Consider the following 15539-nt stretch of genomic DNA (forward strand, 5'->3'; position numbering starts at 1 on the left):
TAGTTGTCCTTTATCACTCTGCCAGTTTGTGAATTGCTGTGCCCCTGAGCTCCATTTCTCAACTCGTTTTTTGTGAGCTGAACGCAAGTCCAAAATTTTGGATCATGTCCTATACTGGTTCCCGGTGGGTGGCTGAGACTTTGGTTAATTCTTCTTCCTGCCGGGAAATTAGAGTGACATGTGCCCGTCCAAATGCCTAACAGCTACTCTCTCATGGGTTCTCCCTCGTCCCTTCCATCCTCTGCCAAATTGGGAACCTGTGCCAACCAGGAGGTTAAAGGGGCTGTCTCTCCAAGTTGGGAGATTGATAGTAAGGCAGTTGGAAAGTCAAACTGGAGCACCAGGAGAGGGACTATTCGTTGAGTTTTAGAAACCTTTCGTATTCACAGTGTGTCCATTCTCTAGGTTTCCTGTACATGTTATAGCTGTAGTAATATTCCCTTGAACCTGGAGAGTTGGGACCCATGGAATGGGGGCCATGCATTATTGCTTGAAAGGGTCTGCATTTGCTCACCCAATCTCACCAATCCTCTCAGTCCCAAGTGTCCAGCCTTATGCCATATCCAGCTGTCATTGTAGATAGGGTCTTTCCAGGTTTCCTCAGACACCCTGAAGGAATTGTAAAGAATTTCCCTGTTTTTTGGTTTTGCTTTTGAAATTCCTTTTTATAGTGGGTTTGAGCTGATTCTCGCTGCCATGTTTATGCCACTCTAGACACACTTGATTCCCTTATGGAGACATATCAATACATAGGTTTTAAGATTCTTACTAGTCAGATATATTCCTCTGCGGGAAATATGGGGTTTTGAGTCTCTTTCACTAAGGAAGGTGTCGGTCTTGTCAATTCCAAAGTTGGTTTTTGAAACGGTCCCTGTGCTTATATCAAACTCTGGTTTTATGCATCACCCCACCTCTCCTTCCCCTTTATGCAGGCATAAGAGTGTTTTCTAAATGTGAGACTCTGTTCTCTTTCCTAACTCAGTTCACGTGTAGCCATGTTTACAGGATCTTCATAAGTTATATCTTATGATAAGTTTCTTTTTCTGTGTGACTTATTTCACTTAGAATCATCGTACCTGAATCCACTCACTTTGCTGCTACTGGTCTTATGACATTGATTTCATGGCTGAGGGATATTCCATCGTACGTAAGTACCACAATGTTTTGAACCATTTTTATATTTCCTGGGATATTTAAGGTGTACCCAAGTTGAGGTTCTTGTAGTCAGTGCAGCCCTAAATTTGGAAGTGGCTCTTTCTTATTGATTTTCAGTTTTCCCAAGGTATATTCCCTAGACTGGAAGTGGCCTTGGCTCTGTAGCTCTGTTGTTTACTTGTTTTAGGGAACACAATGCACTCCTCCAGTGAGGCAGTTGGCAATTTACATCCCGCCCATCAGCATAACAAGGCTCCCAGTTCTCCAGGGCCTGTCTTGCCTTTCTGGTTTTTACACATTTTGTGGATGTCCCTTTTGACCGGTGGGAAGTGATACTTCTTTGTAGTGCAGATTTGCATTGCCCGCTTGCTTGCTTGGCCAAAAAGGGCGTATGCGTTTTCTCCTGAATATATTCAGGAGAAAACGCATACGCCCTTTTTGGCCAAGTGCACCATTGTCCAAGTTGTGCCCCTCTTCCTGTGCTTTACAGGCGATTCCAAGGTACCTCTTGAAATCTGTTTCCTGCTATTTTGCCTCGCTTTCAAGTCCACCTCGTTGACTTCCCTCAACAGATTTTTGGATGATAGTTGTCCTTTATCACTCTGCCAGTTTGTGAATTGCTGTGCCCCTGAGCTCCATTTCTCAACTCGTTTTTTGTGAGCTGAACGCAAGTCCAAAATTTTGGATCATGTCCTATACTGGTTCCCGGTGGGTGGCTGAGACTTTGGTTAATTATTCTTCCTGCCGGGAAATTAGAGTGACATGTGCCCGTCCAAATGCCTAACAGCTACTCTCTCATGGGTTCTCCCTCGTCCCTTCCATCCTCTGCCAAATTGGGAACCTGTGCAAACCAGGAGGTTAAAGGGCCTGTTTCTCCAAGTTGGGAGATTGATAGTAAGGCAGTTAGAAAGTCAAACTGGAGCACCAGGAGAGGGACTATTCGTTGAGTTTTAGAAACCTTTCGTATTCACAGTGTGTCCATTCTCTAGGTTTCCTGTACATGTTATAGCTGTAGTAATATTCCCTTGAACCTGGAGAGTTGGGACCCATGGAATGGGGGCCATGCATTATTGCTTGAAAGGGTCTGCATTTGCTCACCCAATCTCACCAATCCTCTCAGTCCCAAGTGTCCAGCCTTATGCCACATACAGCTGTCATTGTAGATAGGGTCTTTCCAGGTTTCCTCAGACACCCTGAAGGAATTGTAAAGAATTTCCCTGTTTTTTGGTTTTGCTTTTGAAATTCCTTTTTATCGTGGGTTTGAGCTGATTCTCCCTGCCATGTTTATGCCACTCTAGATACACTTGATTCCCTTATGGAGACATATCAATACATAGGTTTTAAGATTCTTACTAGTCAGATATATTCCTCTGCGGGAAATATGGGGTTTTGAGTCTCTTTCACTGAGGAAGGTGTAGGTCTTGTCTATTCCAAAGTTGGTTTTTGAAACGGTCCCTGTGCTTATATCAAACTCTGGTTTTATGCATCACCCCACCTCTCATTCCCCTTTATGCAGGCATAAGAGTGTTTTCTAAATGTGAGACTCTGTTCTCTTTCCTAACTCAGTTCACGTGTAGCCATGTTTACAGGATCTTCCTAAGTGATATCTTATGATAAGTTTCTTTTTTCTGTGTGACTTATTTCACTTAGAATCATCGTACCTGAATCCACTCACTTTGCTGCTACTGGTCTTATGACATTGATTTCATGGCTGAGGGATATTCCATCGTACGTAAGTACCACAATGTTTTGAACCATTTTTATATTTCCTGGGATATTTAAGGTGTACCCAAGTTGAGGTTCTTGTAGTCAGTGCAGCCCTAAATTTGGAGGTGGCTCTTTCTTATTGATTTTCAGTTTTCCCAAGGTATATTCCCTAGACTGGAAGTGGCCTTGGCTCTGTAGCTCTATTGTTTACTTGTTTTAGGGAACACAATGCACTCCTCCAGTGAGGCAGTTGGCAATTTACATCCCGCCCATCAGCATAACAAGGCTCCCAGTTCTCCAGGGCCTGTCTTGCCTTTCTGGTTTTTACACATTTTGTGGATGTCCCTTTTGACCGGTGGGAAGTGATACTTCTTTGTAGTGCAGATTTGCATTGCCCGCTTGCTTGCTTGGCCAAAAAGGGCGTATGCGTTTTCTCCTGAATATATTCAGGAGAAAACGCATACGCCCTTTTTGGCCAAGTGCACCATTGTCCAAGTTGTGCCCCTCTTCCTGTGCTTTACAGGCGATTCCAACGTACCTCTTGAAATCTGTTTCCTGCTATTTTGCCTCGCTTTCAAGTCCGCCTCATTGACTTCCCTCAACAGATTTTTGGATGATAGTTGTCCTTTATCACTCTGCCAGTTTGTGAATTGCTGTGCCCCTGAGCTCCATTTCTCAACTCGTTTTTTGTGAGCTGAACGCAAGTCCAAAATTTTGGATCATGTCCTATACTGGTTCCCGGTGGGTGGCTGAGACTTTGGTTAATTCTTCTTCCTGCCGGGAAATTAGAGTGACATGTGCCCGTCCAAATGCCTAACAGCTACTCTCTCATGGGTTCTCCCTCGTCCCTTCCATCCTCTGCCAAATTGGGAACCTGTGCAAATCAGGAGGTTAAAGGGGCTGTCTCTCCAAGTTGGGAGATTGATAGTAAGGCAGTTGGAAAGTCAAACTGGAGCACCAGGAGAGGGACTATTCGTTGAGTTTTAGAAACCTTTCGTATTCACAGTGTGTCCATTCTCTAGGTTTCCTGTACATGTTATAGCTGTAGTAATATTCCCTTGAACCTGGAGAGTTGGGACCCATGGAATGGGGGCCATGCATTATTGCTTGAAAGGGTCTGCATTTGCTCACCCAATCTCACCAATCCTCTCAGTCCCAAGTGTCCAGCCTTATGCCATATCCAGCTGTCATTGTAGATAGGGTCTTTCCAGGTTTCCTCAGACACCCTGAAGGAATTGTAAAGAATTTCCCTGTTTTTTGGTTTTGCTTTTGAAATTCCTTTTTATAGTGGGTTTGAGCTGATTCTCGCTGCCATGTTTATGCCACTCTAGACACACTTGATTCCCTTATGGAGACATATCAATACATAGGTTTTAAGATTCTTACTAGTCAGATATATTCCTCTGCGGGAAATATGGGGTTTTGAGTCTCTTTCACTGAGGAAGGTGTAGGTCTTGTCTATTCAAAAGTTGGTTTTTGAAACGGTCCCTGTGCTTATATCAAACTCTGGTTTTATGCATCACCCCACCTCTCATTCCCCTTTATGCAGGCATAAGAGTGTTTTCTAAATGTGAGACTCTGTTCTCTTTCCTAACTCAGTTCACGTGTAGCCATGTTTACAGGATCTTCCTAAGTGATATCTTATGATAAGTTTCTTTTTTCTGTGTGACTTATTTCACTTAGAATCATCGTACCTGAATCCACTCACTTTGCTGCTACTGGTCTTATGACATTGATTTCATGGCTGAGGGATATTCCATCGTACGTAAGTACCACAATGTTTTGAACCATTTTTATATTTCCTGGGATATTTAAGGTGTACCCAAGTTGAGGTTCTTGTAGTCAGTGCAGCCCTAAATTTGGAGGTGGCTCTTTCTTATTGATTTTCAGTTTTCCCAAGGTATATTCCCTAGACTGGAAGTGGCCTTGGCTCTGTAGCTCTGTTGTTTACTTGTTTTAGGGAACACAATGCACTCCTTCAGTGAGGCAGTTGGCAATTTACATCCCGCCCATCAGCATAACAAGGCTCCCTGTTCTCCAGGGCCTGTCTTGCCTTTCTGGTTTTTACACATTTTGTGGATGTCCCTTTTGACCGGTGGGAAGTGATACTTCTTTGTAGTGCAGATTTGCATTGCCCGCTTGCTTGCTTGGCCAAAAAGCGCGTATGCGTTTTCTCCTGAATATATTCAGGAGAAAACGCATACGCCCTTTTTGGCCAAGTGCACCATTGTCCAAGTTGTGCCCCTCTTCCTGTGCTTTACAGGCGATTCCAAGGTACCTCTTGAAATCTGTTTCCTGCTATTTTGCCTCGCTTTCAAGTCCGCCTCGTTGACTTCCCTCAACAGATTTTTGGACGATAGTTGTCCTTTATCACTCTGCCAGTTTGTGAATTGCTGTGCCCCTGAGCTCCATTTCTCAACTCGTTTTTTGTGAGCTGAACGCAAGTCCAAAATTTTGGATCATGTCCTATACTGGTTCCCGGTGGGTGGCTGAGACTTTGGTTAATTCTTCTTCCTGCCGGGAAATTAGAGTGACATGTGCCCGTCCAAATGCCTAACAGCTACTCTCTCATGGGTTCTCCCTCGTCCCTTCCATCCTCTGGCAAATTGGGAACCTGTGCAAACCAGGAGGTTAAAGGGCCTGTCTCTCCAAGTTGGGAGATTGATAGTAAGGCAGTTGGAAAGTCAAACTGGAGCACCAGGATTGGGACTATTCGTTGAGTTTTAGAAACCTTTCGTATTCACAGTGTGTCCATTCTCTAGGTTTCCTGTACATGTTATAGCTGTAGTAATATTCCCTTGAACCTGGAGAGTTGGGACCCATGGAATGGGGGCCATGCATTATTGCTTGAAAGGGTCTGCATTTGCTCACCCAATCTCACCAATCCTCTCAGTCCCAAGTGTCCAGCCTTATGCCACATCCAGCTGTCATTGTAGATAGGGTCTTTCCAGGTTTCCTCAGACACCCTGAAGGAATTGTAAAGAATTTCCCTGTTTTTTGGTTTTGCTTTTGAAATTCCTTTTTATACTGGGTTTGAGCTGATTCTCGCTGCCATGTTTATGCCACTCTGACACACTTGATTCCCTTATGGAGACATATCAATACATAGGTTTTAAGATTCTTACTAGTCAGATATATTCCTCTGTGGCAAATATGGGGTTTTGAGTCTCTTTCACTAAGGAAGGTGTCGGTCTTGTCAATTCCAAAGTTGGTTTTTGAAACGGTCCCTGTGCTTATATCAAACTCTGGTTTTATGCATCACCCCACCTCTCCTTCCCCTTTATGCAGGCATAAGAGTGTTTTCTAAATGTGAGACTCTGTTCTCTTTCCTAACTCAGTTCACGTGTAGCCATGTTTACAGGATCTTCATAAGTGATATCTTATGATAAGTTTCTTTTTCTGTGTGACTTATTTCACTTAGAATCATCGTACCTGAATCCACTCACTTTGCTGCTACTGGTCTTATGACATTGATTTCATGGCTGAGGGATATTCCATCGTACGTAAGTACCACAATGTTTTGAACCATTTTTATATTTCCTGGGATATTTAAGGTGTACCCAAGTTGAGGTTCTTGTAGTCAGTGCAGCCCTAAATTTGGAGGTGGCTCTTTCTTATTGATTTTCAGTTTTCCCAAGGTATATTCCCTAGACTGGAAGTGGCCTTGGCTCTGTAGCTCTGTTGTTTACTTGTTTTAGGGAACACAATGCACTCCTCCAGTGAGGCAGTTGGCAATTTACATCCCGCCCATCAGCATAACAAGGCTCCCAGTTCTCCAGGGCCTGTCTTGCCTTTCTGGTTTTTACACATTTTGTGGATGTCCCTTTTGACCGGTGGGAAGTGATACTTCTTTGTAGTGCAGATTTGCATTGCCCGCTTGCTTGCTTGGCCAAAAAGGGCGTATGCGTTTTCTCCTGAATATATTCAGGAGAAAACGCATACGCCCTTTTTGGCCAAGTGCACCATTGTCCAAGTTGTGCCCCTCTTCCTGTGCTTTACAGGCGATTCCAAGGTACCTCTTGAAATCTGTTTCCTGCTATTTTGCCTCGCTTTCAAGTCCGCCTCGTTGACTTCCCTCAACAGATTTTTGGACGATAGTTGTCCTTTATCACTCTGCCAGTTTGTGAATTGCTGTGCCCCTGAGCTCCATTTCTCAACTCGTTTTTTGTGAGCTGAACGCAAGTCCAAAATTTTGGATCATGTCCTATACTGGTTCCCGGTGGGTGGCTGAGACTTTGGTTAATTCTTCTTCCTGCCGGGAAATTAGAGTGACATGTGCCCGTCCAAATGCCTAACAGCTACTCTCTCATGGGTTCTCCCTCGTCCCTTCCATCCTCTGCCAAATTGGGAACCTGTGCAAACCAGGAGGTTAAAGGGCCTGTCTCTCCAAGTTGGGAGATTGATAGTAAGGCAGTTGGAAAGTCAAACTGGAGCACCAGGAGAGGGACTAATCGTTGAGTTTTAGAAACCTTTCGTATTCACAGTGTGTCCATTCTCTAGGTTTCCTGTACATGTTATAGCTGTAGTAATATTCCCTTGAACCTGGAGAGTTGGGACCCATGGAATGGGGGCCATGCATTATTGCTTGAAAGGGTCTGCATTTGCTCACCCAATCTCACCAATCCTCTCAGTCCCAAGTGTCCAGCCTTATGCCACATCCAGCTGTCATTGTAGATAGTGTCTTTCCAGGTTTCCTCAGACACCCTGAAGGAATTGTAAAGAATTTCCCTGTTTTTTGGTTTTGCTTTTGAAATTCCTTTTTATAGTGGGTTTGAGCTGATTCTCGCTGCCATGTTTATGCCACTCTAGACAAACTTGATTCCCTTATGGAGTCATATCAATACATAGGTTTTAAGATTCTTACTAGTCAGATATATTCCTCTGCGGGAAATATGGGGTTTTGAGTCTCTTTCACTGAGGAAGGTGTAGGTCTTGTCTATTCCAAAGTTGGTTTTTGGAACTGTCCCTGTGCTTATATCAAACTCTGGTTTTATGCATCACCCCACCTCTCCTTCCCCTTTATGCAGGCATAAGAGTGTTTTCTAAATGTGAGACTCTGTTCTCTTTCCTAACTCAGTTCACGTGTAGCCATGTTTACAGGATCTTCATAAGTGATATCTTATGATAAGTTTCTTTTTCTGTGTGACTTATTTCACTTAGAATCATCGTACTTGAATCCACTCACTTTGCTGCTACTGGTCTTATGACATTGATTTCATGGCTGAGGGATATTCCATCGTACGTAAGTACCACAATGTTTTGAACCATTTTTATATTTCCTGGGATATTTAAGGTGTACCCAAGTTGAGGTTCTTGTAGTCAGTGCAGCCCTAAATTTGGAAGTGGCTCTTTCTTATTGATTTTCAGTTTTCCCAAGGTATATTCCCTAGACTGGAAGTGGCCTTGGCTCTGTAGCTCTGTTGTTTACTTGTTTTAGGGAACACAATGCACTCCTCCAGTGAGGCAGTTGGCAATTTACATCCCGCCCATCAGCATAACAAGGCTCCCAGTTCTCCAGGGCCTGTCTTGCCTTTCTGGTTTTTACACATTTTGTGGATGTCCCTTTTGACCGGTGGGAAGTGATACTTCTTTGTAGTGCAGATTTGCATTGCCCGCTTGCTTGCTTGGCCAAAAAGGGCGTATGCGTTTTCTCCTGAATATATTCAGGAGAAAACGCATACGCCCTTTTTGGCCAAGTGCACCATTGTCCAAGTTGTGCCCCTCTTCCTGTGCTTTACAGGTGATTCCAAGGTACCTCTTGAAATCTGTTTCCTGCTATTTTGCCTCGCTTTCAAGTCCACCTCGTTGACTTCCCTCAAGAGATTTTTGGATGATAGTTGTCCTTTATCACTCTGCCAGTTTGTGAATTGCTGTGCCCCTGAGCTCCATTTCTCAACTCGTTTTTTGTGAGCTGAACGCAAGTCCAAAATTTTGGATCATGTCCTATACTGGTTCCCGGTGGGTGGCTGAGACTTTGGTTAATTCTTCTTCCTGCCGGTAAATTAGAGTGACATGTGCCCGTCCAAATGCCTAACAGCTACTCTCTCATGGGTTCTCCCTCGTCCCTTCCATCCTCTGCCAAATTGGGAACCTGTGCAAACCAGGAGGTTAAAGGGCCTGTCTCTCCAAGTTGGGAGATTGATAGTAAGGCAGTTGGAAAGTCAAACTGGAGCACCAGGAGAGGGACTAATCGTTGAGTTTTAGAAACCTTTCGTATTCACAGTGTGTCCATTCTCTAGGTTTCCTGTACATGTTATAGCTGTAGTAATATTCCCTTGAACCTGGAGAGTTGGGACCCATGGAATGGGGGCCATGCATTATTGCTTGAAAGGGTCTGCATTTGCTCACCCAATCTCACCAATCCTCTCAGTCCCAAGTGTCCAGCCTTATGCCACATACAGCTGTCATTGTAGATAGGGTCTTTCCAGGTTTCCTCAGACACCCTGAAGGAATTGTAAAGAATTTCCCTGTTTTTTGGTTTTGCTTTTGAAATTCTTTTTTATCGTGGGTTTGAGCTGATTCTCCCTGCCATGTTTATGCCACTCTAGATACACTTGATTCCCTTATGGAGACATATCAATACATAGGTTTTAAGATTCTTACTAGTCAGATATATTCCTCTGCGGGAAATATGGGGTTTTGAGTCTCTTTCACTGAGGAAGGTGTAGGTCTTGTCTATTCCAAAGTTGGTTTTTGAAACGGTCCCTGTGCTTATATCAAACTCTGGTTTTATGCATCACCCCACCTCTCCTTCCCCTTTATGCAGGCATAAGAGTGTTTTCTAAATGTGAGACTCTGTTCTCTTTCCTAACTCAGTTCACGTGTAGCCATGTTTACAGGATCTTCATAAGTGATATCTTATGATAAGTTTCTTTTTCTGTGTGACTTATTTCACTTAGAATCATCGTACCTGAATCCACTCACTTTGCTGCTACTGGTCTTATGACATTGATTTCATGGCTGAGGGATATTCCATCGTACGTAAGTACCACAATGTTTTGAACCATTTTTATATTTCCTGGGATATTTAAGGTGTACCCAAGTTGAGGTTCTTGTAGTCAGTGCAGCCCTAAATTTGGAGGTGGCTCTTTCTTATTGATTTTCAGTTTTCCCAAGGTATATTCCCTAGACTGGAAGTGGCCTTGGCTCTGTAGCTCTGTTGTTTACTTGTTTTAGGGAACACAATGCACTCCTCCAGTGAGGCAGTTGGCAATTTACATCCCGCCCATCAGCATAACAAGGCTCCCAGTTCTCCAGGGCCTCTCTTGCCTTTCTGGTTTTTACACATTTTGTGGATGTCCCTTTTGACCGGTGGGAAGTGATACTTCTTTGTAGTGCAGATTTGCATTGCCCGCTTGCTTGCTTGGCCAAAAAGGGCGTATGCGTTTTCTCCTGAATATATTCAGGAGAAAACGCATACACCCTTTTTGGCCAAGTGCACCATTGTCCAAGTTGTGCCCCTCTTCCTGTGCTTTACAGGCGATTCCAAGGTACCTCTTGAAATCTGTTTCCTGCTATTTTGCCTCACTTTCAAGTCCACCTCGTTGACTTCCCTCAACAGATTTTTGGACGATAGTTGTCCTTTATCACTCTGCCAGTTTGTGAATTGCTGTGCCCCTGAGCTCCATTTCTCAACTCGTTTTTTGTGAGCTGAACACAAGTCCAAAATTTTGGATCATGTCCTATACTGGTTCCCGGTGGGTGGCTGAGACTTTGGTTAATTCTTCTTCCTGCCGGGAAATTAGAGTGACATGTGCCCGTCCAAATGCCTAACAGCTACTCTCTCATGGGTTCTCCCTCGTCCCTTCCATCCTCTGGCAAATTGGGAACCTGTGCAAACAAGGAGGTTAAAGGGCCTGTCTCTCCAAGTTGGGAGATTGATAGTAAGGCAGTTGGAAAGTCAAACTGGAGCACCAGGAGAGGGACTATTCATTGAGTTTTAGAAACCTTTCGTATTCACAGTGTGTACATTCTGTAGGTTTCCTGTACATGTTATAGCTGTAGTAATATTCCCTTGAACCTGGAGAGTTGGGACCCATGGAATGGGGGCCATGCATTATTGCTTGAAAGGGTCTGCATTTGCTCACCCAATCTCACCAATCCTCTCAGTCCCAAGTGTCCAGCCTTATGCCACATACAGCTGTCATTGTAGATAGGGTCTTTCCAGGTTTCCTCAGACACCCTGAAGGAATTGTAAAGAATTTCCCTGTTTTTTGGTTTTGCTTTTGAAATTCCTTTTTATAGTGGGTTTGAGCTGATTCTCGCTGCCATGTTTATGCCACTCTAGACACACTTGATTCCCTTATGGAGTCATATCAATACATAGGTTTTAAGATTCTTACTAGTCATATATATTCCTCTGCGGGAAATATGGGGTTTTGAGTCTCTTTCACTGAGGAAGGTGTAGGTCTTGTCTATTCCAAAGTTGGTTTTTGGAACGGTTCCTGTGCTTATATCAAACTCTGGTTTTATGCATCACCCGACCTCTCCATCCCCTTTATGCAGGCATAAGATTGTTTTCTAAATGTGAGACTCTGTTCTCTTTCCTAACTCAGTTCACGTGTAGCCATGTTTACAGGATCTTCATAAGTGATATCTCATGATAAGTTTATTTTTCTGTGTGACTTATTTCACTTAGAATCATCGTACCTGAATCCACTCACTTTGCTGCTACTGGTCTTGTGACATTGATTTCATGGCTGAGGGATATTCCATCGTACGTAAGTACCACAATGTTTTGAACCATTTTTATATTTCCTGGGATATTTAAGGTGTACCCAAGTTGAGGTTCTTGTAGTCAGTGCAGCCCTAAATTTGGAGGTGGCTCTTTCTTATTGATTTTCAGTTTTCCCAAGGTATATTCCCTAGACTGGAAGTGGCCTTGGCTCTGTAGCTCTGTTGTTTACTTGTTTTAGGGAACACAATGCACTCCTCCAGTGAGGCAGTTGGCAATTTACATCCCACCCATCAGCATAACAAGGCTCCCAGTTCTCCAGGGCCTGTCTTGCCTTTCTGGTTTTTACACATTTTGTGGATGTCCCTTTTGACCGGTGGGAAGTGATACTTCTTTGTAGTGCAGATTTGCATTGCCCGCTTGCTTGCTTGGCCAAAAAGGGCGTATGCGTTTTCTCCTGAATATATTCAGGAGAAAACGCATACGCCCTTTTTGGCCAAGTGCACCATTGTCCAAGTTGTGCCCCTCTTCCTGTGCTTTACAGGCGATTCCAAGGTACCTCTTGAAATCTGTTTCCTGCTATTTTGCCTCGCTTTCAAGTCCGCCTCGTTGACTTCCCTCAACAGATTTTTGGACGATAGTTGTCCTTTATCACTCTGCCAGTTTGTGAATTGCTGTGCCCCTGAGCTCCATTTCTCAACTCGTTTTTTGTGAGCTGAACGCAAGTCCAAAATTTTGGATCATGTCCTATACTGGTTCCCGGTGGGTGGCTGAGACTTTGGTTAATTCTTCTTCCTGCCGGGAAATTAGAGTGACATGTGCCCGTCCAAATGCCTAACAGCTACTCTCTCATGGGTTCTCCCTCGTCCCTTCCATCCTCTGCCAAATTGGGAACCTGTGCAAACCAGGAGGTTAAAGGGCCTGTCTCTCCAAGTTGGGAGATTGATAGTAAGGCAGTTGGAAATTCAAACTGGAGCACCAGGAGAGGGACTAATCGTTGAGTTTTAGAAACCTTTCGTATTCACAGTGTGTCCATTCTCTAGGTTTCCTGTACATGTTATAGCTGTAGTAATATTCCCTTGAACCTGGAGAGTTGGGACCCATGGAATGGGGGCCATGCATTATTGCTTGAAAGGGTCTGCATTTGCTCACCCAATCTCACCAATCCTCTCAGTCCCAAGTGTCCAGCCTTATGCCACATCCAGCTGTCATTGTAGATAGTGTCTTTCCAGGTTTCCTCAGACACCCTGAAGGAATTGTAAAGAATTTCCCTGTTTTTTGGTTTTGCTTTTGAAATTCCTTTTTATAGTGGGTTTGAGCTGATTCTCGCTGCCATGTTTATGCCACTCTAGACACACTTGATTCCCTTATGGAGTCATATCAATACATAGGTTTTAAGATTCTTACTAGTCAGATATATTCCTCTGCGGGAAATATGGGGTTTTGAGTCTCTTTCACTGAGGAAGGTGTAGGTCTTGTCTATTCCAAAGTTGGTTTTTGGAACTGTCCCTGTGCTTATATCAAACTCTGGTTTTATGCATCACCCCACCTCTCCTTCCCCTTTATGCAGGCATAAGAGTGTTTTCTAAATGTGAGACTCTGTTCTCTTTCCTAACTCAGTTCACGTGTAGCCATGTTTACAGGATCTTCATAAGTGATATCTTATGATAAGTTTCTTTTTCTGTGTGACTTATTTCACTTAGAATCATCGTACCTGAATCCACTCACTTTGCTGCTACTGGTCTTATGACATTGATTTCATGGCTGAGGGATATTCCATCGTACGTAAGTACCACAATGTTTTGAACCATTTTTATATTTCCTGGGATATTTAAGGTGTACCCAAGTTGAGGTTCTTGTAGTCAGTGCAGCCCTAAATTTGGAGGTGGCTCTTTCTTATTGATTTTCAGTTTTCCCAAGGTATATTCCCTAGACTGGAAGTGGCCTTGGCTCTGTAGCTCTGTTGTTTACTTGTTTTAGGGAACACAATGCACTCCTCCAGTGAGGCAGTTGGCAATTTACATCCCACCCATCAGCATAACAAGGCTCCCAGTTCTCCAGGGCCTGTCTTGCCTTTCTGGTTTTTACACATTTTGTGGATGTCCCTTTTGACCGGTGGGAAGTGATACTTCTTTGTAGTGCAGATTTGCATTGCCCGCTTGCTTGCTTGGCCAAAAAGGGCGTATGCGTTTTCTCCTGAATATATTCAGGAGAAAACGCATACGCCCTTTTTGGCCAAGTGCACCATTGTCCAAGTTGTGCCCCTCTTCCTGTGCTTTACAGGCGATTCCAAGGTACCTCTTGAAATCTGTTTCCTGCTATTTTGCCTCGCTTTCAAGTCCGCCTCGTTGACTTCCCTCAACAGATTTTTGGACGATAGTTGTCCTTTATCACTCTGCCAGTTTGTGAATTGCTGTGCCCCTGAGCTCCATTTCTCAACTCGTTTTTTGTGAGCTGAACGCAAGTCCAAAATTTTGGATCATGTCCTATACTGGTTCCCGGTGGGTGGCTGAGACTTTGGTTAATTCTTCTTCCTGCCGGGAAATTAGAGTGACATGTGCCCGTCCAAATGCCTAACAGCTACTCTCTCATGGGTTCTCCCTCGTCCCTTCCATCCTCTGCCAAATTGGGAACCTGTGCAAACCAGGAGGTTAAAGGGCCTGTCTCTCCAAGTTGGGAGATTGATAGTAAGGCAGTTGGAAAGTCAAACTGGAGCACCAGGAGAGGGACTAATCGTTGAGTTTTAGAAACCTTTCGTATTCACAGTGTGTCCATTCTCTAGGTTTCCTGTACATGTTATAGCTGTAGTAATATTCCCTTGAACCTGGAGAGTTGGGACCCATGGAATGGGGGCCATGCATTATTGCTTGAAAGGGTCTGCATTTGCTCACCCAATCTCACCAATCCTCTCAGTCCCAAGTGTCCAGCCTTATGCCACATCCAGCTGTCATTGTAGATAGTGTCTTTCCAGGTTTCCTCAGACACCCTGAAGGAATTGTAAAGAATTTCCCTGTTTTTTGGTTTTGCTTTTGAAATTCCTTTTTATAGTGGGTTTGAGCTGATTCTCGCTGCCATGTTTATGCCACTCTAGACACACTTGATTCCCTTATGGAGTCATATCAATACATAGGTTTTAAGATTCTTACTAGTCAGATATATTCCTCTGCGGGAAATATGGGGTTTTGAGTCTCTTTCACTGAGGAAGGTGTAGGTCTTGTCTATTCCAAAGTTGGTTTTTGGAACTGTCCCTGTGCTTATATCAAACTCTGGTTTTATGCATCACCCCACCTCTCCTTCCCCTTTATGCAGGCATAAGAGTGTTTTCTAAATGTGAGACTCTGTTCTCTTTCCTAACTCAGTTCACGTGTAGCCATGTTTACAGGATCTTCATAAGTGATATCTTATGATAAGTTTCTTTTTCTGCGTGACTTATTTCACTTAGAATCATCGTACCTGAATCCACTCACTTTGCTGCTACTGGTCTTATGACATTGATTTCATGGCTGAGGGATATTCCATCGTACGTAAGTACCACAATGTTTTGAACCATTTTTATATTTCCTGGGATATTTAAGGTGTACCCAAGTTGAGGTTCTTGTAGTCAGTGCAGCCCTAAATTTGGAGGTGGCTCTTTCTTATTGATTTTCAGTTTTCCCAAGGTATATTCCCTAGACTGGAAGTGGCCTTGGCTCTGTAGCTCTGTTGTTTACTTGTTTTAGGGAACACAATGCACTCCTCCAGTGAGGCAGTTGGCAATTTACATCCCGCCCATCAGCATAACAAGGCTCCCTGTTCTCCAGGGCCTGTCTTGCCTTTCTGGTTTTTACACATTTTGTGGATGTCCCTTTTGACCGGTGGGAAGTGATACTTCTTTGTAGTGCAGATTTGCATTGCCCGCTTGCTTGCTTGGCCAAAAAGGGCGTATGCGTTTTCTCCTGAATGTATTCAGGAGAAAACGCATACGCCCTTTTTGGCCAAGTGCACCATTGTCCAAGTTGTGCCC

The sequence above is a fragment of the Mesoplodon densirostris genome, chromosome 6, assembly GCF_025265405.1.
Source record: "Mesoplodon densirostris isolate mMesDen1 chromosome 6, mMesDen1 primary haplotype, whole genome shotgun sequence".
Lineage (NCBI taxonomy): Eukaryota > Metazoa > Chordata > Mammalia > Artiodactyla > Ziphiidae > Mesoplodon > Mesoplodon densirostris.